The sequence below is a fragment of the Mus caroli genome, unplaced genomic scaffold (assembly GCF_978045245.1).
Source record: "Mus caroli unplaced genomic scaffold, Mus_caroli_1 scaffold_5, whole genome shotgun sequence".
NCBI lineage: Eukaryota > Metazoa > Chordata > Mammalia > Rodentia > Muridae > Mus > Mus caroli.
In genome coordinates, this window is record NW_028227260.1 from 92180291 (window position 1) to 92198097 (window position 17807).

General features: G+C 41.1%; 2 pseudogenes; one reads left to right on the top strand and one right to left on the bottom strand.

Moving 5' to 3' along the window:
• Nucleotides 1-11404: 11404 nt before the first annotated feature.
• Nucleotides 11405-12461, bottom strand: LOC110286252 (synaptobrevin homolog YKT6 pseudogene; annotated as a pseudogene).
• Nucleotides 12462-14898: 2437 nt separating this feature from the next.
• LOC110286251 (pro-cathepsin H pseudogene) lies at nt 14899-15858 on the top strand (annotated as a pseudogene).
• Nucleotides 15859-17807: the final 1949 nt, after the last annotated feature.

Here is a 17807-nt window from a genome sequence, read left to right on the forward strand (position 1 = left end):
TCAACAACTTCTCAAATGTCTAATGGCAGAAGTAACATACATTTGCTAAACTATTATTGATGTTTTGGACATGCATTTGGGTCTACAATAAACAAAGCCCTCTTGTTGCCTTTCTTCCCTGAACTATACTTAAACTTATATAAACTTATAAACTTATATTTATACTTAACTTCTGGTGGCCATTGTGGGTTTACGTTAAGAGTTGAGTGCAGTATGAATTGCTGTACCATAAAGTTTGTTGTGCAACTTTTATAACTTAATTCATCTGATGTAGTTTGGACGAGAAAGATTGCCCATAGGCTCAGATATGTGAGCATTTGGTCTACACTTGGAGACCTTGTTTGGGGAGGCTATGGAAATATAAGACATGAATCACTGATGAAAGCAATATGGGAAATAGAGCCACATGACTTGGTTTGTAGTGTTTCATTCTTGCTTTGGTCCAATATTTTCTTACTATGCTCCCATTCCTCTCTTTTAGAGTGGGGATGTATATTTAGTGACGATTGTGCATTGGAAGGATGTAATTTGCATTTTGATTTTATAGAGTGTTACAGTTAAAAGGTTGCCTTGAATATCAAAGGAGGCTTTGGACCTTTGAACTGTTTTGACATTATGAAAGACTATGGGGACTTTTGAAGTTGGGCTAAATGCACTTTGCATCATATAATGGCTGTGGGTTTATGGAGACCAGGGGGTGGAATGTAGTAGTTTGAATGTGCAAGTCATCCATCCATAGGCTCAGATATTTGAACACTTGGTCCACAGTAGGTGGTGCTTTTTGAAGTTATAGAACCTTAGGGGTTTATAACCTTGCCATATTTTCAGTTTACACTCTACCTCAGGCTTGTGATTTAAGATGTGATCTTTCAGAATCTTGCTTCAGCTGCCTGATGTCATGCCTTCCCCGCCATTATGGACTCCCCCTTTAGAACTATAAGCCAAGTAATCTCTTCCATATGTTGCTTTTGGTCCCAGTATTTTATCACTGCAACAAAAAGAAGTGATTACATCATCACAAAGTGTATGGTCATTTCCTTTAAGATAATATTGTAAGCAAATTGTGGGTGTTTCAGCCCCTTGGTGGAGCCTGGTGGATAGTGAGGGATGCTCCATACTGCCCTGATAGTATGAGCATGCCGCATGACACAAGATAAGAGGATCCTTGCAAACTAGCAAGCCTCAGATTAGTCCTGGAACAGGATGGTGGCTGCTTGCCTAGTCTGCATGGAAGTCTTCTTGGATGCTGGAAGCCTGGCACTTCTCCATAGTGACAATGGGATGGGTGGTTACCCCAGAGCTCAAGTCGATTCCTCATTGGTCCAAAGGCTGTATAAAAATGCTTGCTGCTACGCAATACATTAGATTTGCACTAGATGCTGGTTTCTAGAGTCTTTGTCACAGGTTGGTGACTCTGCTTCCCTCACCTCCTCTTGGATTCTGGTTTCCATAGCACGTGTTATAGACAAGTTGATCTAACAATGTCACATTCAAACATAATTCCATTAGTACCATAAATAGTGTAGAAAGGAGATCTGGGGACATTCACTCAGTGAGTACCATTCTAGGCTATGAATATCCATTTAACTGTTTGAAAACAACAGGAAGAGCAGGAAGAAAGCTTGTTTTCTCTGCACTGGATCTTACTTTTACAGAAGTTGCTGTTTAACTGGGCACTACTAGCAAAGGCTAATGTGCATCTTTGGCAGTACTTCAACTTTTTTCCTTTTTATTGGATATTTTCTTTATTTACATTTCAAATGTTATCCCCTTTCTCAGTCTCCCCCCCACCGAAGCCCCCTTTGAGACTATCTTAGTCTCATAGCTGCTGTCATGGAATTTGCTAAGATACAACATCTTAATGGAGAAAGGGTTTATTTTAGCTCACAGTTCTAGGTTACAGTCATTTAGGGGAAGTTAAGGCAGGAACTTCAAATAATTAGTCCCATCCACAGTCAAGAGCAAAGAATGCATACATGCATACTTAATACTCAGCTAGCTTTCTCTACTCTTATACAGTCTATAGCATGAAACCAAGGAATGGTTTTTGTCACTTTCTTGCTGGGTCTTTCCATATTAATAAAGGGAAATAAACTATTACTCACTGACATGCCCACAGGCTAACTTGTCTAAAGCATCCCTCATGGTAACTCAAATAAAACTCACCATCACAATTGCCCTACAAATTTAGTGGGAGGGAGACTACAATTTTGAGATCCTTTGATGAGGTAGAACTCTGTTTGAAACAAAGGCACCCTGTTTCCAGTCTGATCATTCACCCAGGTCCTGCTCAACTCCTAAGTGGAAATAGATGAATTTGCAGAATGCCTTGAGTGAGTTTCTAAGGTTATCACTCATGATTTTATTGGAGACCCCTGCCCATTTGATGAACTCAAGCACCCATTTTTCTGGTGACCAGAACCTGACCAGTTTCAGATGCTTTTATATTCAAGCTCTACAGTTGCTGAAAGCTCTAACTTATACAGAGCAATTTCTTCTGTCTTCTGCAGAAATCAGCGGTCCCAGCTTGTTCCAAGGGAGCTTACCTATCACACACAGAGCTTGTGACTCAGCAGCAGTGGCCAGCAACTCCTTCTTACTCATAAGAGGAAAGTTTGCTTTTGGTGCAGATATAAATTGAGTTGTATTGACCTTCAACCACACTTTGCAAAAATGTTTCAATGCAGAATTATTTAAAAGCATATTCACAAAAGTTCTTTTCTTCCCTTTCCCTATCCTCCCCTCCACTCCTTCCCCCCCCCTCTCCCCCTGTCTTTTGTTGTACCCTGTCCAGATCTAATACATCCCCATTCTTTGTATTAGCCCCTAACACCTAGAAACACATTCTACCTGGGATTCCCAGTAACCATACCTGGTAGGGACTCAGAAGTACTGTCTACCAGGCAACTCATACCTACCACACTCTCCTAAGATCCAGAAAGGCTCTTCAACCAAAACAAAGGAATGGAAAACCCACCTGTATGACAAGAAAAGACACCAACACCTAGAATTAGTCATTGCAAACCCAGATGTTTATATGTCAGCATAAAACCCAATCAATAGCAGCGAGAATAGCATGTCTTCATTAGAGCCCAGCAACCCTACCTTAATAGGCCCCAAGAAATGAATTATAGCTGAAGCATAAGACAAAGAATTCAATATAGTTAATACAAATATAGTTAAGAACAATAAATAGAATATAACTAAATCTTTTTTTCTTTTAAAATATTTTTTATTAGGTATTTTCCTAATTTACATTTCCAATGCTATCCCAAAAGTCCCCAAAACCCTGCCCCCCACTCCCCTACACACCCACTCCCACTTTTTGAACCTGGTGTTCCCCTGTACTGGGGCATATAAAGTTTGCATGTCCAATGGGCCTCTCTTTCCAGTGATGGCCAACTAGGTCATCTTTTGATACATATGCAGCTAGAGTCAAGAGCTCCGGGGTACTGGTTAGTTCATAATTTTGTTCCACCTATAGGGTTGCAGATCCCTTTAGCTCCTTGGGTACTTTCTCTAGCTCCTCCATTGGGGGCCCTGTGATCCATCCAATAGCTGACTGTGAGCATCCACTTCTGTGTTTGCTAGGCCCCAGCATAGTCTCACAAGAGACAGCTATATCAAGATTCTTTCAGCAAAATCTTGCTAGTGTATGCAATGGTGTCAGCCTTTGGAGGCTGATTATGGGATGGATCCCTGGATATGGCAGTCTCTAGATGGTCCATCCTTTTGTCTCAGCTCCAAGCTTTGTCTCTGTAACTCCTTCCATGGGAGTTTTGTTCCCAATTCTAAGAAAGGGCAAAGTGTCCACACTTTGGTCTTCGTTCTTCTTCAGTTTCATGTGTTTTGTAAATTGTATCTTATATCACGGGTATACTAAGTTTCTGGGCTAATATCCACTTATCAGTGAGTACATATCGTTTGAGTTCTTTTGTGATTGTGTTACCTCACTCAGGATGATGCCCTCCAGGTCCAACCATTTGCCTAGGAATTTCATAAATTCATTTTTTAAATAGCTGAGTAGTACTTCATTTTGTAAGTGTACCACATTTTTTGTAACCATTCCTATGTTGAGGGGCATGTGGGATCTTTCCAGCTTCTGGCTATTATAAATAAGGCTGCTATGAACATAGTGGAGCATGTGTCCTTCTTACCAGTTGGAACATCTTCTGGATATATGCCCAGGAGAGGTACTGCGGGATCCTCCTGTAGTACTATGTCCAATTTTCTGAGGAACCACCAGACTGACTTACAGAGTGGTTGTACAAGCTTGCAATTCCAACAATAATGGAGGAGTGTTCCTCTTTCTCCACATCCTCGCCAGCATCTGCTGTCACCTGAGTTTTTGATCGTAGACCTTCTAACTGGTGTGAGGTGGAATCTCAGGGTTGTTTTGATTTGGATTTTTCTGATGATTAAGGATGCTGAACATTTTTTCAGATGCTTCTCAGCCATTTGGTATTCCTCAGGTGAGAATTCGTTGTTTAGCTCTGATCCCCATTTTTTAATGGGGTTATTTGATTTTCTGGAGTCCACCTTCTTGAGTTCTTTATATATATTGGATATTAGTCCCCTATCTGATTTAGGATAGGTAAAGATCCTTTCCCAATCTGTTGGTGGTTTTTTTGTCTTATTGACGGTGTCTTTTGCCTTACAGAAGCTTTGCAGTTTCATTAGGTCCCATTTGTCGATTCTTGATCTTACAGCACAAGCCATTGCTGTTCTATTCAGGAATTTTTCCCCTGTGCCCATATCTTCGAGGCTTTTCCCCACTTTCTCCTCTATAAGTTTGAGTGTCTCTGGTTTTATGGGGAGTTCTTTGATCCACTTAGATTTGACCTTAGTACAAGAAGATAGGAATGGATCAATTCGCATTTTTCTACATGATAGCCACCAGTTGTGACAACACCATTTGTTGAACATTTTGTCTTTTTTCCACTGGATGGTTTTAACTCCCTTGTTAAAGATCAAGCAACCATAGGAGTGTGGGTTCATTTCTGGGTCTTCAGTTCTATTACATTGGTCTACTTGTCTGTCACTATACCAGTACCATGCAGTTTTTATCACAATTGTTCTGTAGTACCTCTTTAGGTCAGGCATGGTGATTCCACTAGAGGTTGTTTTATCCTTGAGAAGAGTTTTTGCTATCCTAGGTTTTTTGTTATTCCAGATGAATTTCCAGATTGCTCTTTCTAATTCATTGAAGAATTGAGTTGGAATTTTGATGGGGATTGCATTGAATATATAGATTGCTTTTGGCAAGATAGCCATTTTTATAATGTTGATCCTGCCAATCCATGAGCATGGGAGATCTTTCTATCTTCTGAGATCTTCTTTAATTTCTTTCTTCACAGACTTGAAGATTTTATTATACAGATCTTTCACTTCCTTAGAGTCACGCCAAGATATTTTATATTATTTGTGACTATTGAGTAGGGTGTTGTTTCCCTAATTTCTTTCTCAGCCTGTTTATTCTTTGTGTAGAGTAAGGCCATTGACTTGTTTGAGTTAATTTTGTATCCAGCTACTTCACCGAAGCTGTTTATCAGGTTTAGGAGTTCTCTGGTGGAATTTGTAGGGTCACTTATATATACTATCATATCATCTGCAAAAAGTGATATTTTGACTTCTTCCTTTCCAATTTGTATCCCCTTGATCTCCTTTTGTTGTTGAATTGCTCTGGCTAGGACTTCAAGTACAATGTTGAATAGGTAGGCAGAAAGTGGGCAGCATTATCTAGTCCCTGATTTTAGTGGGATTGCTTCCAGCTTCTCACCATTTACTTTGATATTGATTACTGGTTTGCTGTAGATTGCTTTTATCATGTTTATGTATGGGCCTTGAATTCCTAATTTTTCCAAGACTTTTATCATGAATGGGTGTTGGATCTTGTCAAATGCTTTTTCCAGGTCTAAGGAGATGATTATGTGGTTTTTGTCTTTGAGTTTGTTTATATAATGGATTACGTCGATGGATTTCAGTATACTAAACCATCCCTGCATCCCTGGAATAAAACCTACTTGGTCAGGATGGATGATTGTTTTAGTGTGTTCTGGGATTCGGATAGCGAGAATTTTATTGAGTATTTTTGCATCGATATTCATAAGGGATATTGGTCTTAAGTTCTCTATCTTTGTTGGATCTTTCTGTGGTTTAGGTATCAGAGTAATTGTGGCTTCATATAATGACTTGGGTAGAGTACCTTCTATTTCTATTTTGTGGAATAGTTTGTGCAGAACTGGAATTGGATCTTCTTTGAAGGTCTAATAGGACTCTGCACTAAACCCATCTGCATTTATTTGGTTGGGTGACTATTAATGACTGATTCTATTTCTTTAGGGGATATGGGACTGTTTAGCTCGTTATCTTGATCCTGATTTAATTTTGGTACCTGGTATCTTCCAGAAATTTGTCCATTTCATCCAGGTGTTCAAGTTTTGTGGAGTATAGCCTTTTGTAGAAGGATCTGATGGTGTTTTGGATTTCTTTAGGATCTGTTGTTATGTCTCCCTTTTCATTTCTGATTTTGTTAATTAGGATGCTGTCCATGTGCTCTCTAGTGAGTCTGGCTAAGGGTTTATCTATCTTATTGATTTTCTCAAAGAACCAGCTCCTCATTTGGTTGATTATTTGAATAGTTCTTCTTGTTTCCATGTGGTTGATTTCACCCCTGAGTTTGATTATTTCCTGCCATCTACTCCTCTTGGGTGAATTTGCTTCCTTTTGTTCTAGAGCTTTTCGGTGTATTGTCAAGCTGCTAGTGTGTGCTCTCTCTAGTTTCTTTTTGGAGGCACTCAGAGCTATGAGTTTTCCTGTTAGAAATCCTTTATTGTGTCCCGTAAGTTTGGGTATGTTGTGGCTTCCTTTTCATTAAACTCTAAAATGTCTTTAATTTCTCTCTTTATTCCTTCCTTGACCACGTTATCATTGAGTAGAGTGTTGTTCAGTTTCCACGTGAATGTTGGCTTTTCATTATTTATGTTGTCATTGAAGATCAGCATTAGTCCATGGTGGTCTGATAGGATGCTTGGGAAAATTTCAATATTTTTGTATCTGTTGAGGCCTGTTTTGTGACCAATTATATGATCAATTTTGGAGAAGGTCCCGTGAGGTGCTGAGAAGAAGGTATATCCTTTTGTTTTATGATAAAATGTTCTGTAGATATCTGTTAAGTCCATTTGTTTCATAACTTCTTTTAGTTTCACTGTGTCCCTGTTTAGTTTCTGTTTCCACGATCTGTCCATTGATGAAAGTGGTTTGTTGAAGTCTCCCACTATTATTGTGTGAGGTGCAATGTGTGCTTTGAGCTTTTCTAAAGTTTCTTTAATGAATGTGGCTGTCCTTGCATTTGGAGCCTAGATATTCAGAATTGAGAGTTCCTCTTGGAGGATTTTACCTTTGATGAGTATGAAGTGTCCCTCCTTGTCTTTTTGTATAACTTTGGGTTGGAAGTCGATTTTATTCAATATTAAAATGGCTAGTCCAGCTTGTTTCTTTAGACCACTTACTTGGTCTGATAGGATGCTTGGGAAAATAGTGTTTTCCAGCTTTTCACTCTGAGGTAGTGTCTGTCTTTTTCCCTGAGATGGGTTTCCTGTAAGCAGCAGAATGTTGGGTCCTGTTTGTGTAGCCAGTCTGTTAGTCTGTGTCTTTTTATTGGGGAATTGAGTCCATTGATATTAAGAGATATTAAGGAAAATTAATTGTTGCTTCCTATTATCTTTGTTGTTAAAGTTGGCATTCTGTTCTTGTGGCTGTCTTCTTTTTGGTTTGTTGAAGGATTACTTTCTTGCTTTTTCTAGGATGTGGTTTCTGTCCTTGTATTGGTTTCTTTCTGTTATTATCCTTTGAAGGGCTGGATTCATGGAAAAATAATGTGTGATTTTGGTTTTGTTGTGGAATACTTTGCTTTCTCCATCTATGGTAATTGAGAGTTTGGCTCGGTATAGTAGCCTGGGCTGGCATTTGTGTTCTCTTAGTGTCTGTATAACATCTGTCTAGGTTCTTCTGGCTTTCATAGTCTCTGGTGAAAAATCTGGTGTAATTCTGATAGGCCTGCCTTTATATGTTACTTGACCTTTTTCCCTTACTGCTTTTAATATTCTCTCTTTATTTAGTGCATTTGTTGTTCTGATTTTCATGTGTCAGGAGAAACTTCTTTTCTGGTCCAGTCTATTTGGATTTCTTTAGGCTTCTTGTATGTTCATGGGAATCTCTTCCTTTAGGTTTGGGAAGTTTTTTTCTATAATTTTGTTGAAGATATTTGCTGACTCTTTAAGTTGAAAATCTTCATTCTCATCTACTCCTATTATCCCTAGGTTTTGTCTTCTCATTGTGTCCTGGATTTCCTGGATGTTTTGAGTTAGGATCTTGTTGAGTTTTTTATTTTCCTTGATTGTTGTGCCGATGTTGTCTATGGAGTCTTCTGCACCTGAGATTCTCTCTTCCATCTCTTGTATTCTGTTGCTGATGCTCGCATCTATGGTTCCAGATTTCTTTCCTAGTGTTTCTATCTCCAGCATTGCCTCACTTTGGGTTTTCTTTATTGTGTCTACTTCCTTTTTAAGGTCTTGGATGGTTTTATTCAATTCCATCACCTGTTTGGTCGTGTTTTCCTGCAGTTCTTTAAGGGATTTTTGTGTTTCTTCTTTAAGGTCTTCTACCTGTATAGCTGTGTTCTCTTTTATTTCTTTAAGTGAGTTATTAAAGTCCTTCTTGATGTCCTCTACCATCATCATGAGATATACTTTTAAATCCAGGTCTAGCTTTTCGTTTGTGTTAGGGTTCCCAGGACTGGGTGACGTGGGAGTGCTGAGTTCTAATCATGGTGAGTGGTCTTGATTTCTGTTAGTAAGACTCCTAAGTTTGCCTTTTGCCATCTGGTAATCTCTAGAGTTAGTTGTTATAGTTTTCTCTGGTTAGAGCTTTTTCTTCAGGTCATTATGTTAGCCTCTATCAGCAGACCTGGAAGACTAGCTCTCTCCTTAGTTTCAGTGTTCAGAGTACTCTCTGCAGGCAAGCTCTCCTCTTGCAGGGAAGGTGCCCAGATATCTGGTGTTCGAACCTGCCTCCTGGCAGAAGTTGCATTCCACTCACCAGAGGCCTTAAGATCCTGTGGAGGGTCCTGTGTGGTTCTTGCGGGTGTCCAGAGACTCTGTGCCCAAGGAATCCTTGTGCGGCGGGGACTGGAAGGGACTTGTGACCCTGATCAGGCCGGGTTTCCTGCTTCCCTAATTAATGCAGTCTCAGGTCCCGTGTGATTGGATTGGAGCAGACACTGTGTTCCATTCACCAGAGGTCTTAGGATCCCATGGAGGGTCCTGTGGGGTCCTTGCAGGTGTCCAGAGACTCTGGGCCTAAGGAACCCCAGTGCTGGCAGGGACCAGAGGGACTTGTGACCTTGATCAGGCCAGCTTTTCTGCTTCCCTAATTAATGCAGTGTCAGGTCCTGTGCGATTGGATTGGAGCAGCAGCTGTGTTCCACTCACCAGAGGTCTTAAGATCCCGTGGAGGGTCCTGTGGGGTCCTTGTGGGTGTCTGGAGACTCCGCACCCGAGGAACCCCGGTGCTGGCTGGGACCAGAAGGGGCTTGTTCTTGTTTTGAATTTCAAAAGACAATTTTATTTGGACAGAAACCTTCAAACAGAACATAGAGAAATTAGGCATTAGAAAATACACTCTTGCCAAGTGATTCAACATTAGACTATAAAGGGGACTGGGAAACACAGGGCATCTCATCCACCGCAGTGCAAGGGAGACCCTGTAGGGCAGCCATATGTAGGCAAAGGCTACTTTTTCCTCACAAATTTTTACTCCCACCCACTTCTACTCTTCTCCAGTACCCCCCCCCCCCCGCCAGAGCAGCAAGAGAAAGAGGCAGTACCCCAGGCCATTTATTACACCTCAAGTGCCAGCAACACGCTGTCCAGGGGCCCTGGGTTGGAGAGGTCTGTGGCAGTGGGAAAATCAGATGGCCAAGCCACTCCAGGGTGTGTGTGTGTGTGTGTGTGTGTGTGTGTGTGTGTGTGTGTGTGTGGCTGAACCCTTTGGCTAGCAGTATCCAGAGAAATAGGTACACCAACTAGTTGGGATTTTTGGAAGCCACAGTAGATATCCCCCTCCCCATATGGGCACTCTGAGGGCAGCTCAGCAGGATCAGGGTAGGGATCATCAGAGTGAGTCAACTCTGGCTCAAAAATCAGAGGCCAGCATCCCAGCAGTGGCCTTTGGGGAGACAGGATCTCTCAGATATAGTTTGTACACAGCAGAACATGAAGAAGTGATGTGGAACCTGGCACATTCTTGGTTCACCATGTAGGCTGTACTGACAGTAGCATCAGCTCAGATCAACCCTTCAACATTCTCCACCCTGCAGCTGTCTCTGGTTGGTAAGGGACTTGCAAGGCCAGAACTGGACAGACCACAGGTGGGCACTGGAAATGTTCAGGCTGCTGCAGTTGTCCTGGGACCCACAGGAATGATTTGTCTCAACATGCAAGTTGTCCCTAGTCAGTTATAGGGACAAACAATTTTGTAGACACAGAGACAAATAAAACCAGCTTTGAGAGATGACAGCACCCCTACTTTGATCTTGATGTTCAAAGTTCAAATTGCAAGTCCACGTGAGTGTTCCTCAACACTGGACAGCTGAAGGTACTAGTTTCTGCTTCTTTCCCAAAAGATGGACACTCCCAGCTGATGCTTCCAACACAGGAATAGCCCCAGCCTGCACTCAGTTTGCTAGCTGATAAAACTTACTTACACATCCTGCCCATTTTAGCCCATTCTAAGTACTTCCCACAAGTTATCTTTGTGGTACTGGTGAATGTACTTAGGATAGGCCCTGTGCCTGCCAGATGCCAGTCCTACCAGGCAGACAAGCAAAACACATGAGATCCAATGACCACTGCCTTTTATTGGCCATGGTCACCTTCCCCCAGCCCCCACAGTGCAAGGTAGTAGAATGCTGGAGTGTTCAAACTCTGCCTACCCCAACCCTCTCATACAAGACCCTCATCCCACTCCATTCACTAGATAGTTAATATTGTTAATGCACAAATGAAATCCTAAGTCATACCAAGGATTAGGAAAAAGACTCCCTCCCATACAGCCTTCCAGGGTTAGCTGAGAATATGCTCTTCAGCACCTATAAGAGCCACTTAGAGTTTATGGTTTCATTTTCCCAACATTACATCTTTGAGGACCTCAAATTCTTTCTCAAAGTCACAACCACACATATGAACTTCAATGTTCCCACTCTTAAATCATCTCCATTCCTCTTGGGAACTTCAAAATAAAAGCAGCCAGTCTGCTTGGCTCCAAATCCTCTTCTAGGGCATCACTTGTCTCCAGGGGCTGATGTGACATGATGATACAGTGCCTGCCTCTGTGGGCTACTGATTCACATGATTGCACAGCATGAGTTTCTTTCCGAGCATTCTTATAGAAGGCTTTCAACTGTGTTCCCAGTACTTCTGATCTGGATACCAAGGCATCAAGCTTCTCACTTCACTCTAACAAAGACTCCATGGTGCTATGCAGAATGCTTTTGCTCTCTTCCAGTTCAGCCTGGACTTTACTCATGGGATCAGATTCTCAGGGGGTTCTGGTATCTTGTAGCAGGGGATCCTATAGGCCAGTCTATTCTATCGACCTGCTTGGAGAGTTCATCTAGTACCTTTTCCAGCAAGGTAAAAGCCACTCTGGAAGGGTATTCACTGTCAGCAGTGACCACACCTGCAAAACTGTCACTCCGGATGTAGACATGGCAAAAATACTCTTGTTCTTTGACAAAAGCTCTGCTGCCTTTTGCTGAGCATTCCACAACCAGTTGACTGTAAAGGTCATGAATCACTCAACACTGAAACTCTGGAAGAAACTAACACGTCATACACAGCTTTGAGAAGCACTGCTTTTGGTTCTCTTTTGTAAGGACACAGGAGCGGGAGCAGAACCGCAGTCCCTCAGAACAGGCTGCTGAGGCAGCTGGGCCAGTTTCTTCCAAAACTTTCTTTGTATTAACATTGTTATAAATTATTTAAATCAGATATTGGTAAAATAATATCTTTGCTGTCAAAAGCCTGTTGACAGAAAAATTATGAGCTTGGTGTTTTATTACATGAATTAATTTCTGCATTACTTCAAATTAAGCACAAAATTTTGAGTGAATCTTCAGCTGTATTTTGTTCACTAATTTATTTATTCACTTTACATTGCTATTGCAGCCCCCCTCCATCCTCTCCTCCCAGTTCTACCTTCTCCTCTTCTCTCCCCATCCCGCTGGGTTCCAACCTGTTCTGGCACATCAAGTCTGATCAGACAAGGCAGCACAGCTAGAGGAAAGATGTCCACAGGCAGGCAAAAGAGTCCAAGTCAGAGACAGCCCTGGGGGCCCCACATAAAAGCCAAGCTGCTCATCTGCTACCTATCTGTAGGGGTCCTAGATCCAGTCCATGCATCTTATTTGGTTGATGGCTCAGTCTCTGTGAACCCCACAAGGGCCCAGGTTAGTTGACTCTGTAGGTCTTCTTACAGTATCCTTGACCCCTCTGGCTCCCTGAGTCCTTCCCCTCCCACTCCTCCACAAGTTTCCTTGAGCTCTCCCTAGTGTTTGGCTGTGGTTATCTACATCTGTTTCATCTACTACTGGATGAAGCCTCTCAGAAGACAATTGTGCTAGGCTCCTGTATCTAAGCATAGCAATCATTAATAGTGCCAGGGGTTGGCTCTCTCCCATGGGGTGTGCCTCAAGTTAAAAAAAAAGTCTGCCACCCCCAAATTTCAAGGCTAGACAGATCTAATTTAGAATTCTACAAGATTTTCAAAGAAGAATTAATGCCAATAGTTCTTAAATTATTCCTCAAAATAGAAGCAGAAGGAACATTGCCTAATTCTTTTTATGAGGCCACAATTATCCTGATACATAAACCACATAAAAACCCAACAAAGAAAGAGAATTACAGACCAATTTCCCTTATGAACATACATACAAAATTTCTCAATAAAGTACTTGTAAGCCAAATAGAAGAACACACCAAAAACATTGTCTACCAGGATTAAGTAGACTTCATCCTCGAGACTCAGGGATGGTTCAACATATGTAAGTTGATAAATGTAACTTACCATTTTAAAAAACTCAAAGAAAAATAAAACCCTACATAATCATCTCATTAGATGCAGAAAGGCTTGTGACAAAAATCCAATACCTCTTCATAATAAAAGTCCTATAGAGCCAGCTGTGGTGGTGCACACCTTTAATCCCAGCACTCAGGAGGCAGAGGCAGGTGGATTTCTGAGTTCGAGGCCAGCCTGGTCTACAGAGTGAGTTCCAGGACAGCCAGGGCTACACAGAGAAACCCTGTCTCGAAAAACCAAAAAAAAAAAAAAAAAAAAAAAGTCCTATAGAGATCAGGAATACAAGGGGCATACCTCAACATAACAAGGCAGTTTGAGCAAGCCTATAGACAACATCAAATTAAATGGAGAGAAAGTCAAAGCAATTCTATGTAAAAAGCAGGAACAAGCCAAGGTTGTCCATTCTGTACATAGCTATTCAATACAGTACTTGAAATCTTAGCTAAAGTAATAAGATAACTGAAGGAGATCAAGGGAATACAAATTAGAAAAGAAGTCAAAATGTCTTTATTTGCAGATGATATGATAGTGCACATAAATGATCCTAAAAATTAACTGATGAACTCCTACAGCTGATAAATACTCCCAGCAAAGTAGCTTGATACAAAGTTAACCCCCCCCCCAAAAAAAAAAAAAACCCAGTAGCCTTCATATATACAAATGATGAATGGATTGAGAAAGAAATTGAAGAAGAAAAAAAATTGAAGAAGACCTCAGAAGATGGAAAGATCTCCCATGCTCATGGACCAGTAGGATTAACATTGCAAAAATGACCATCCTACAAACATCAACCTATATATTGAATGCATCAAGATTCCAACACATTTCCAACACAATTTTTCAGTGAATTTGAAAGGACAATTTCCAGCTTACATGGAAACACACACACACACACACACACACACAAATAAAAAATAAAAAATAAATCAGGACAATCCTGGATAATGAAAGAAGTGCTGGTGGTATCATCATTTGCAATTCCTAGCTGTACTCCAGAGCTATAGTAATAAAAACCACATGGTATAGTAATAAAAGCAGCATAAAAATAGGCATGTTGCTTTTCGGCCAGGGAGAGAGAGGAGACAGGCACCATGTAGCTCGGCTAGTTCAGGTTAGGCCCCATAGTGGCCTCAGCCACCTGGAGAATTCTAACACAGGATAGCTGATGAGCTTAGGATAATAGATTCCACGCCCAGTTGTTGTGTCATCTTGTTGTGTCATCTGGTTGATTTTAAATATTAAGATGGTCTTGTGTTTTCTAATCTCGAAGATTCAGAAAACAAACAGGCATCTGGAAAAAAATAAAATAAAATAAGATAAAATGACAGCAACCAAAAGTGAACGGGACAAAAACACAAACAACAACAACAACAACAACAAAAAAACCAAAGAGCCAAATAAAAAGCACAAGAAACACAAATAGATCTAGAACACACACACACACATGCACACGCACACACATACACACACACACACACACACACACACACATGCACTGGCATTAAGGGATTCATAAATCCCTTAAAACGAAAATTAGAATTCATAATACATAAGCAAAAGACCTCCAAGGTAAAATAAATAAATAAATAAATAAATAGAAATAAAGAGAAAAAAGAAAGATAGGAAGGAAGGAAGGAAGGAAGGAAAGAAGGAAGGAAGGAAGGAAGGAAGGAAGAAAAGGTGCTCAGAGGGCACTCGCTGGGACCAGGCAGTAAGCACAGCAATGTGCGCTGTGCTGCCACCGCTCTGGACAGGGCCTGGCTGCTGAGAATGCAGGCCAACGCTGAGCTGACAGTCAACGCCACAGAAAAAAAATCACTTTAAGTCTTGGATGAAACAGCATCAAAAGACGTACAGCTTGGAGGAGTAAAACCATAGGCTGCAGATGTTTGCCAACAAATGGAGGAAGATTCATGCCCACAACCAGAGGAACCACACGTTTAAAATGGCATTGATTTTCAGATATGAGCTTTGCTGAAGTAAAACACAAATATTTCTGGTCAGAGCCTCAGAACTGCTCAGCCACCAAAAGTAACTGTCTCCGTGGTACTGGCCCCTACCCTGCCTCCGTGGAATGTCTGAAGAAAGGAAGTGTTGTTTTAGCAGTGAAAAATCAGAGGGCCTGTGGCAGCTGCTGGACTTTTTCCATCACGGAGGCCCTAGGGTCGGCTGTGGCTATTGCCAGTGGGAAAATTCTGTCTTTGGCTGAACAGCAGCTGGTGGATTGTGCCCAGGACAATCATGGCTGTGAAGGAGGTCTCCCCAGCCAGACCTTCGAGTACATCCTGTACACCAAGGGCATCATCGAGAAGGCAGCTACCCTTCCATAGGCAAGAATGGTCAGTGCAAATGCAAGCCCCCCCCCAAAAAAAGCTGTTGCATTCATCAAGAATGTTGTCAACAGCACACTCAATGATGAGGTTGCAGTGGTAGAGGCTATGGCTCTATACAACCCTGTGAGCTTTGCCTTTTAGGTGACTGAAGATTTTATGATATATAAAAGTGGCATCTACTCCAGTACATCCTGTCATAAAACTCCAGATAAAGTACACCATGCAGTCCTGGGTGCTGGCTATGGAGAACAGAATGGATTAATCTACTGGACTGTGAAAAATTTCTTGGGGCTCCCAGTGGGGGAATGATGGGTACTTCCTCATTGAGCGTGTAAAGAACATGTGTGGCCTGGTTGCCTGTGCCTCCTACCCCATCCCTCAGGTATAAGCCATGGTTGCAAGGCAACTGGTTGGAAGACAAAGGGAGGAACTGGTCCAGCAACAGGCCCACCCATGTGACACCATCACCAGCCATATGCTTTGAATGTGGGTTTTAAATGACCCAAACCCACGTTGACCTAGAATCTTCTCTCTTTCCAGCTCTCTTCATGTAGTGAGAGCAATGGCTACCTTTTTTTATGTTGTTTATTCAATAAATGCACAGTGAGTACCTCCCTGGGTTGGGAGGCCTAGGCCTCTAAAAAACAAAGAAAGAAAGAAAGGAAAGAAGGGAGGGAGGGAGAGAGGGAAGGAGAGAGAGAGAGAGAGAGAGAGAGAGAGAGAGAGAGAGAGAGAGAGAGAGAGAGAGAGAGAGAGAGAAACTCCAGACAAAGCATTATAATACTAAAAAAAAAAAAAAAACCTTAGAAAATACTTTTGAGTCAGTTTTGTGTTGGCCATCTACTGTTGGGCATGGGGCAGAGCCTTAGGAGTGGTTTGTGTTCTTAGTAAGACTCTGATGGAGAAACCTAATTTTCCCTTTGTGAATGGTTATCAATTAGAGGTAACTTCTAGGAGAGGGGGCAGGGCTCATGTCCACTTTCAGTCTCAGCACTAGGACCCCATCAGGATGAGTCCTGTGTATGCTGCCATTTTTACTATATTTATCTGACTGATCCATGGGTATAGGAGGTCTTTCCATCTTCTAGTATCTTCTTCAATTTTTTTTCTTCAATGTCTTAAAGTTTTTAGTATACAAGTCTTTTGCTTGTTAGGTTAGAGTTACACCACTATGTCTTATGTTTTTAAGGCTATTGTAAAAGATGTTGTTTGTATGACTTCTTTTAAAATTCATTTCTCATTTGCATATACAAAGTCTACTGAAGTGTGTGTATTAAATTTGTATCCTGCTACTTTGCTGAAAATATTTATCAGCTGTAGGAATTCCCAGTGGAATTTTTAGGGTCAGTTATGTTTACTTTCATATTATCTGTAAATAAAGACATTTTGACTCCTTCAAAAAAATAGGCATGTTGATCCATGCAATGGAATTGAAGACTGAGACATAAATCCAAGCACCCATGGATACCTGATTTTTTGATAAAGAAACCAACAATACATACACCTCCCCCAACAAAAAGACAGCATCTCCAACAACTTGTGCTGGTCAAACTGAATGACTGCATGTAAAATAATACAAATGGATTCAAATAGATTCATACTTATCACCCCACACAAACCTTAACTGCAAATGGTTCAAAGACATGATCATAAAAGTAGATGCACTGAGTCTAATAGAAAAGAAGGTGGGGGATAGTCTTGAATGCATTGGCATAGGAAAAGCCTTTTTGAATAGTACTCTAATAGCACAGTCACCAAGATAAACAGAAAATCTTCAGTATGGCAGAGGACACCATACTGAAGACAGCAGGTTACAGAATGGGAAAAGATTTTTTTTTTTTACCACATACACATCTAATAGAGGGCTAATATCTATCTCTATCTCTATCTCTATCTCTATCTCTATCTCTATCTCTATCTCTATCTCTATCTCTATCTCTATCTCTATCTCTATCTCTATCTCTATCTCTATATACCTTAAAAACTGGACATCAAGAAAACAATACAATTAACAGTGGGGTAAAGATCTAAAGGGAGGTCGCAAAAGAGGGAACACAAATGGCTGGGAAACACTTAAAGAAATGCTCTACACCATTAGTCATTAGGGAAATGCAAATCAAAACTACTTTAAGATTTCATCTTACACCAGCCACAATGGCCCAAATCAATAAATAGCTCATTCTGTCAAGGATACGGGATAATAGGGATACTTATCCATTGCTGGTGGGAATGCAAACTCATGCAGCCATTATGGAAATCAGTATGGTTGTTCTTCAGAAAGCAGGGAATCAATTTACTCCAAGATCCTGTTTTATGACTTGGGCATATACACAAAAG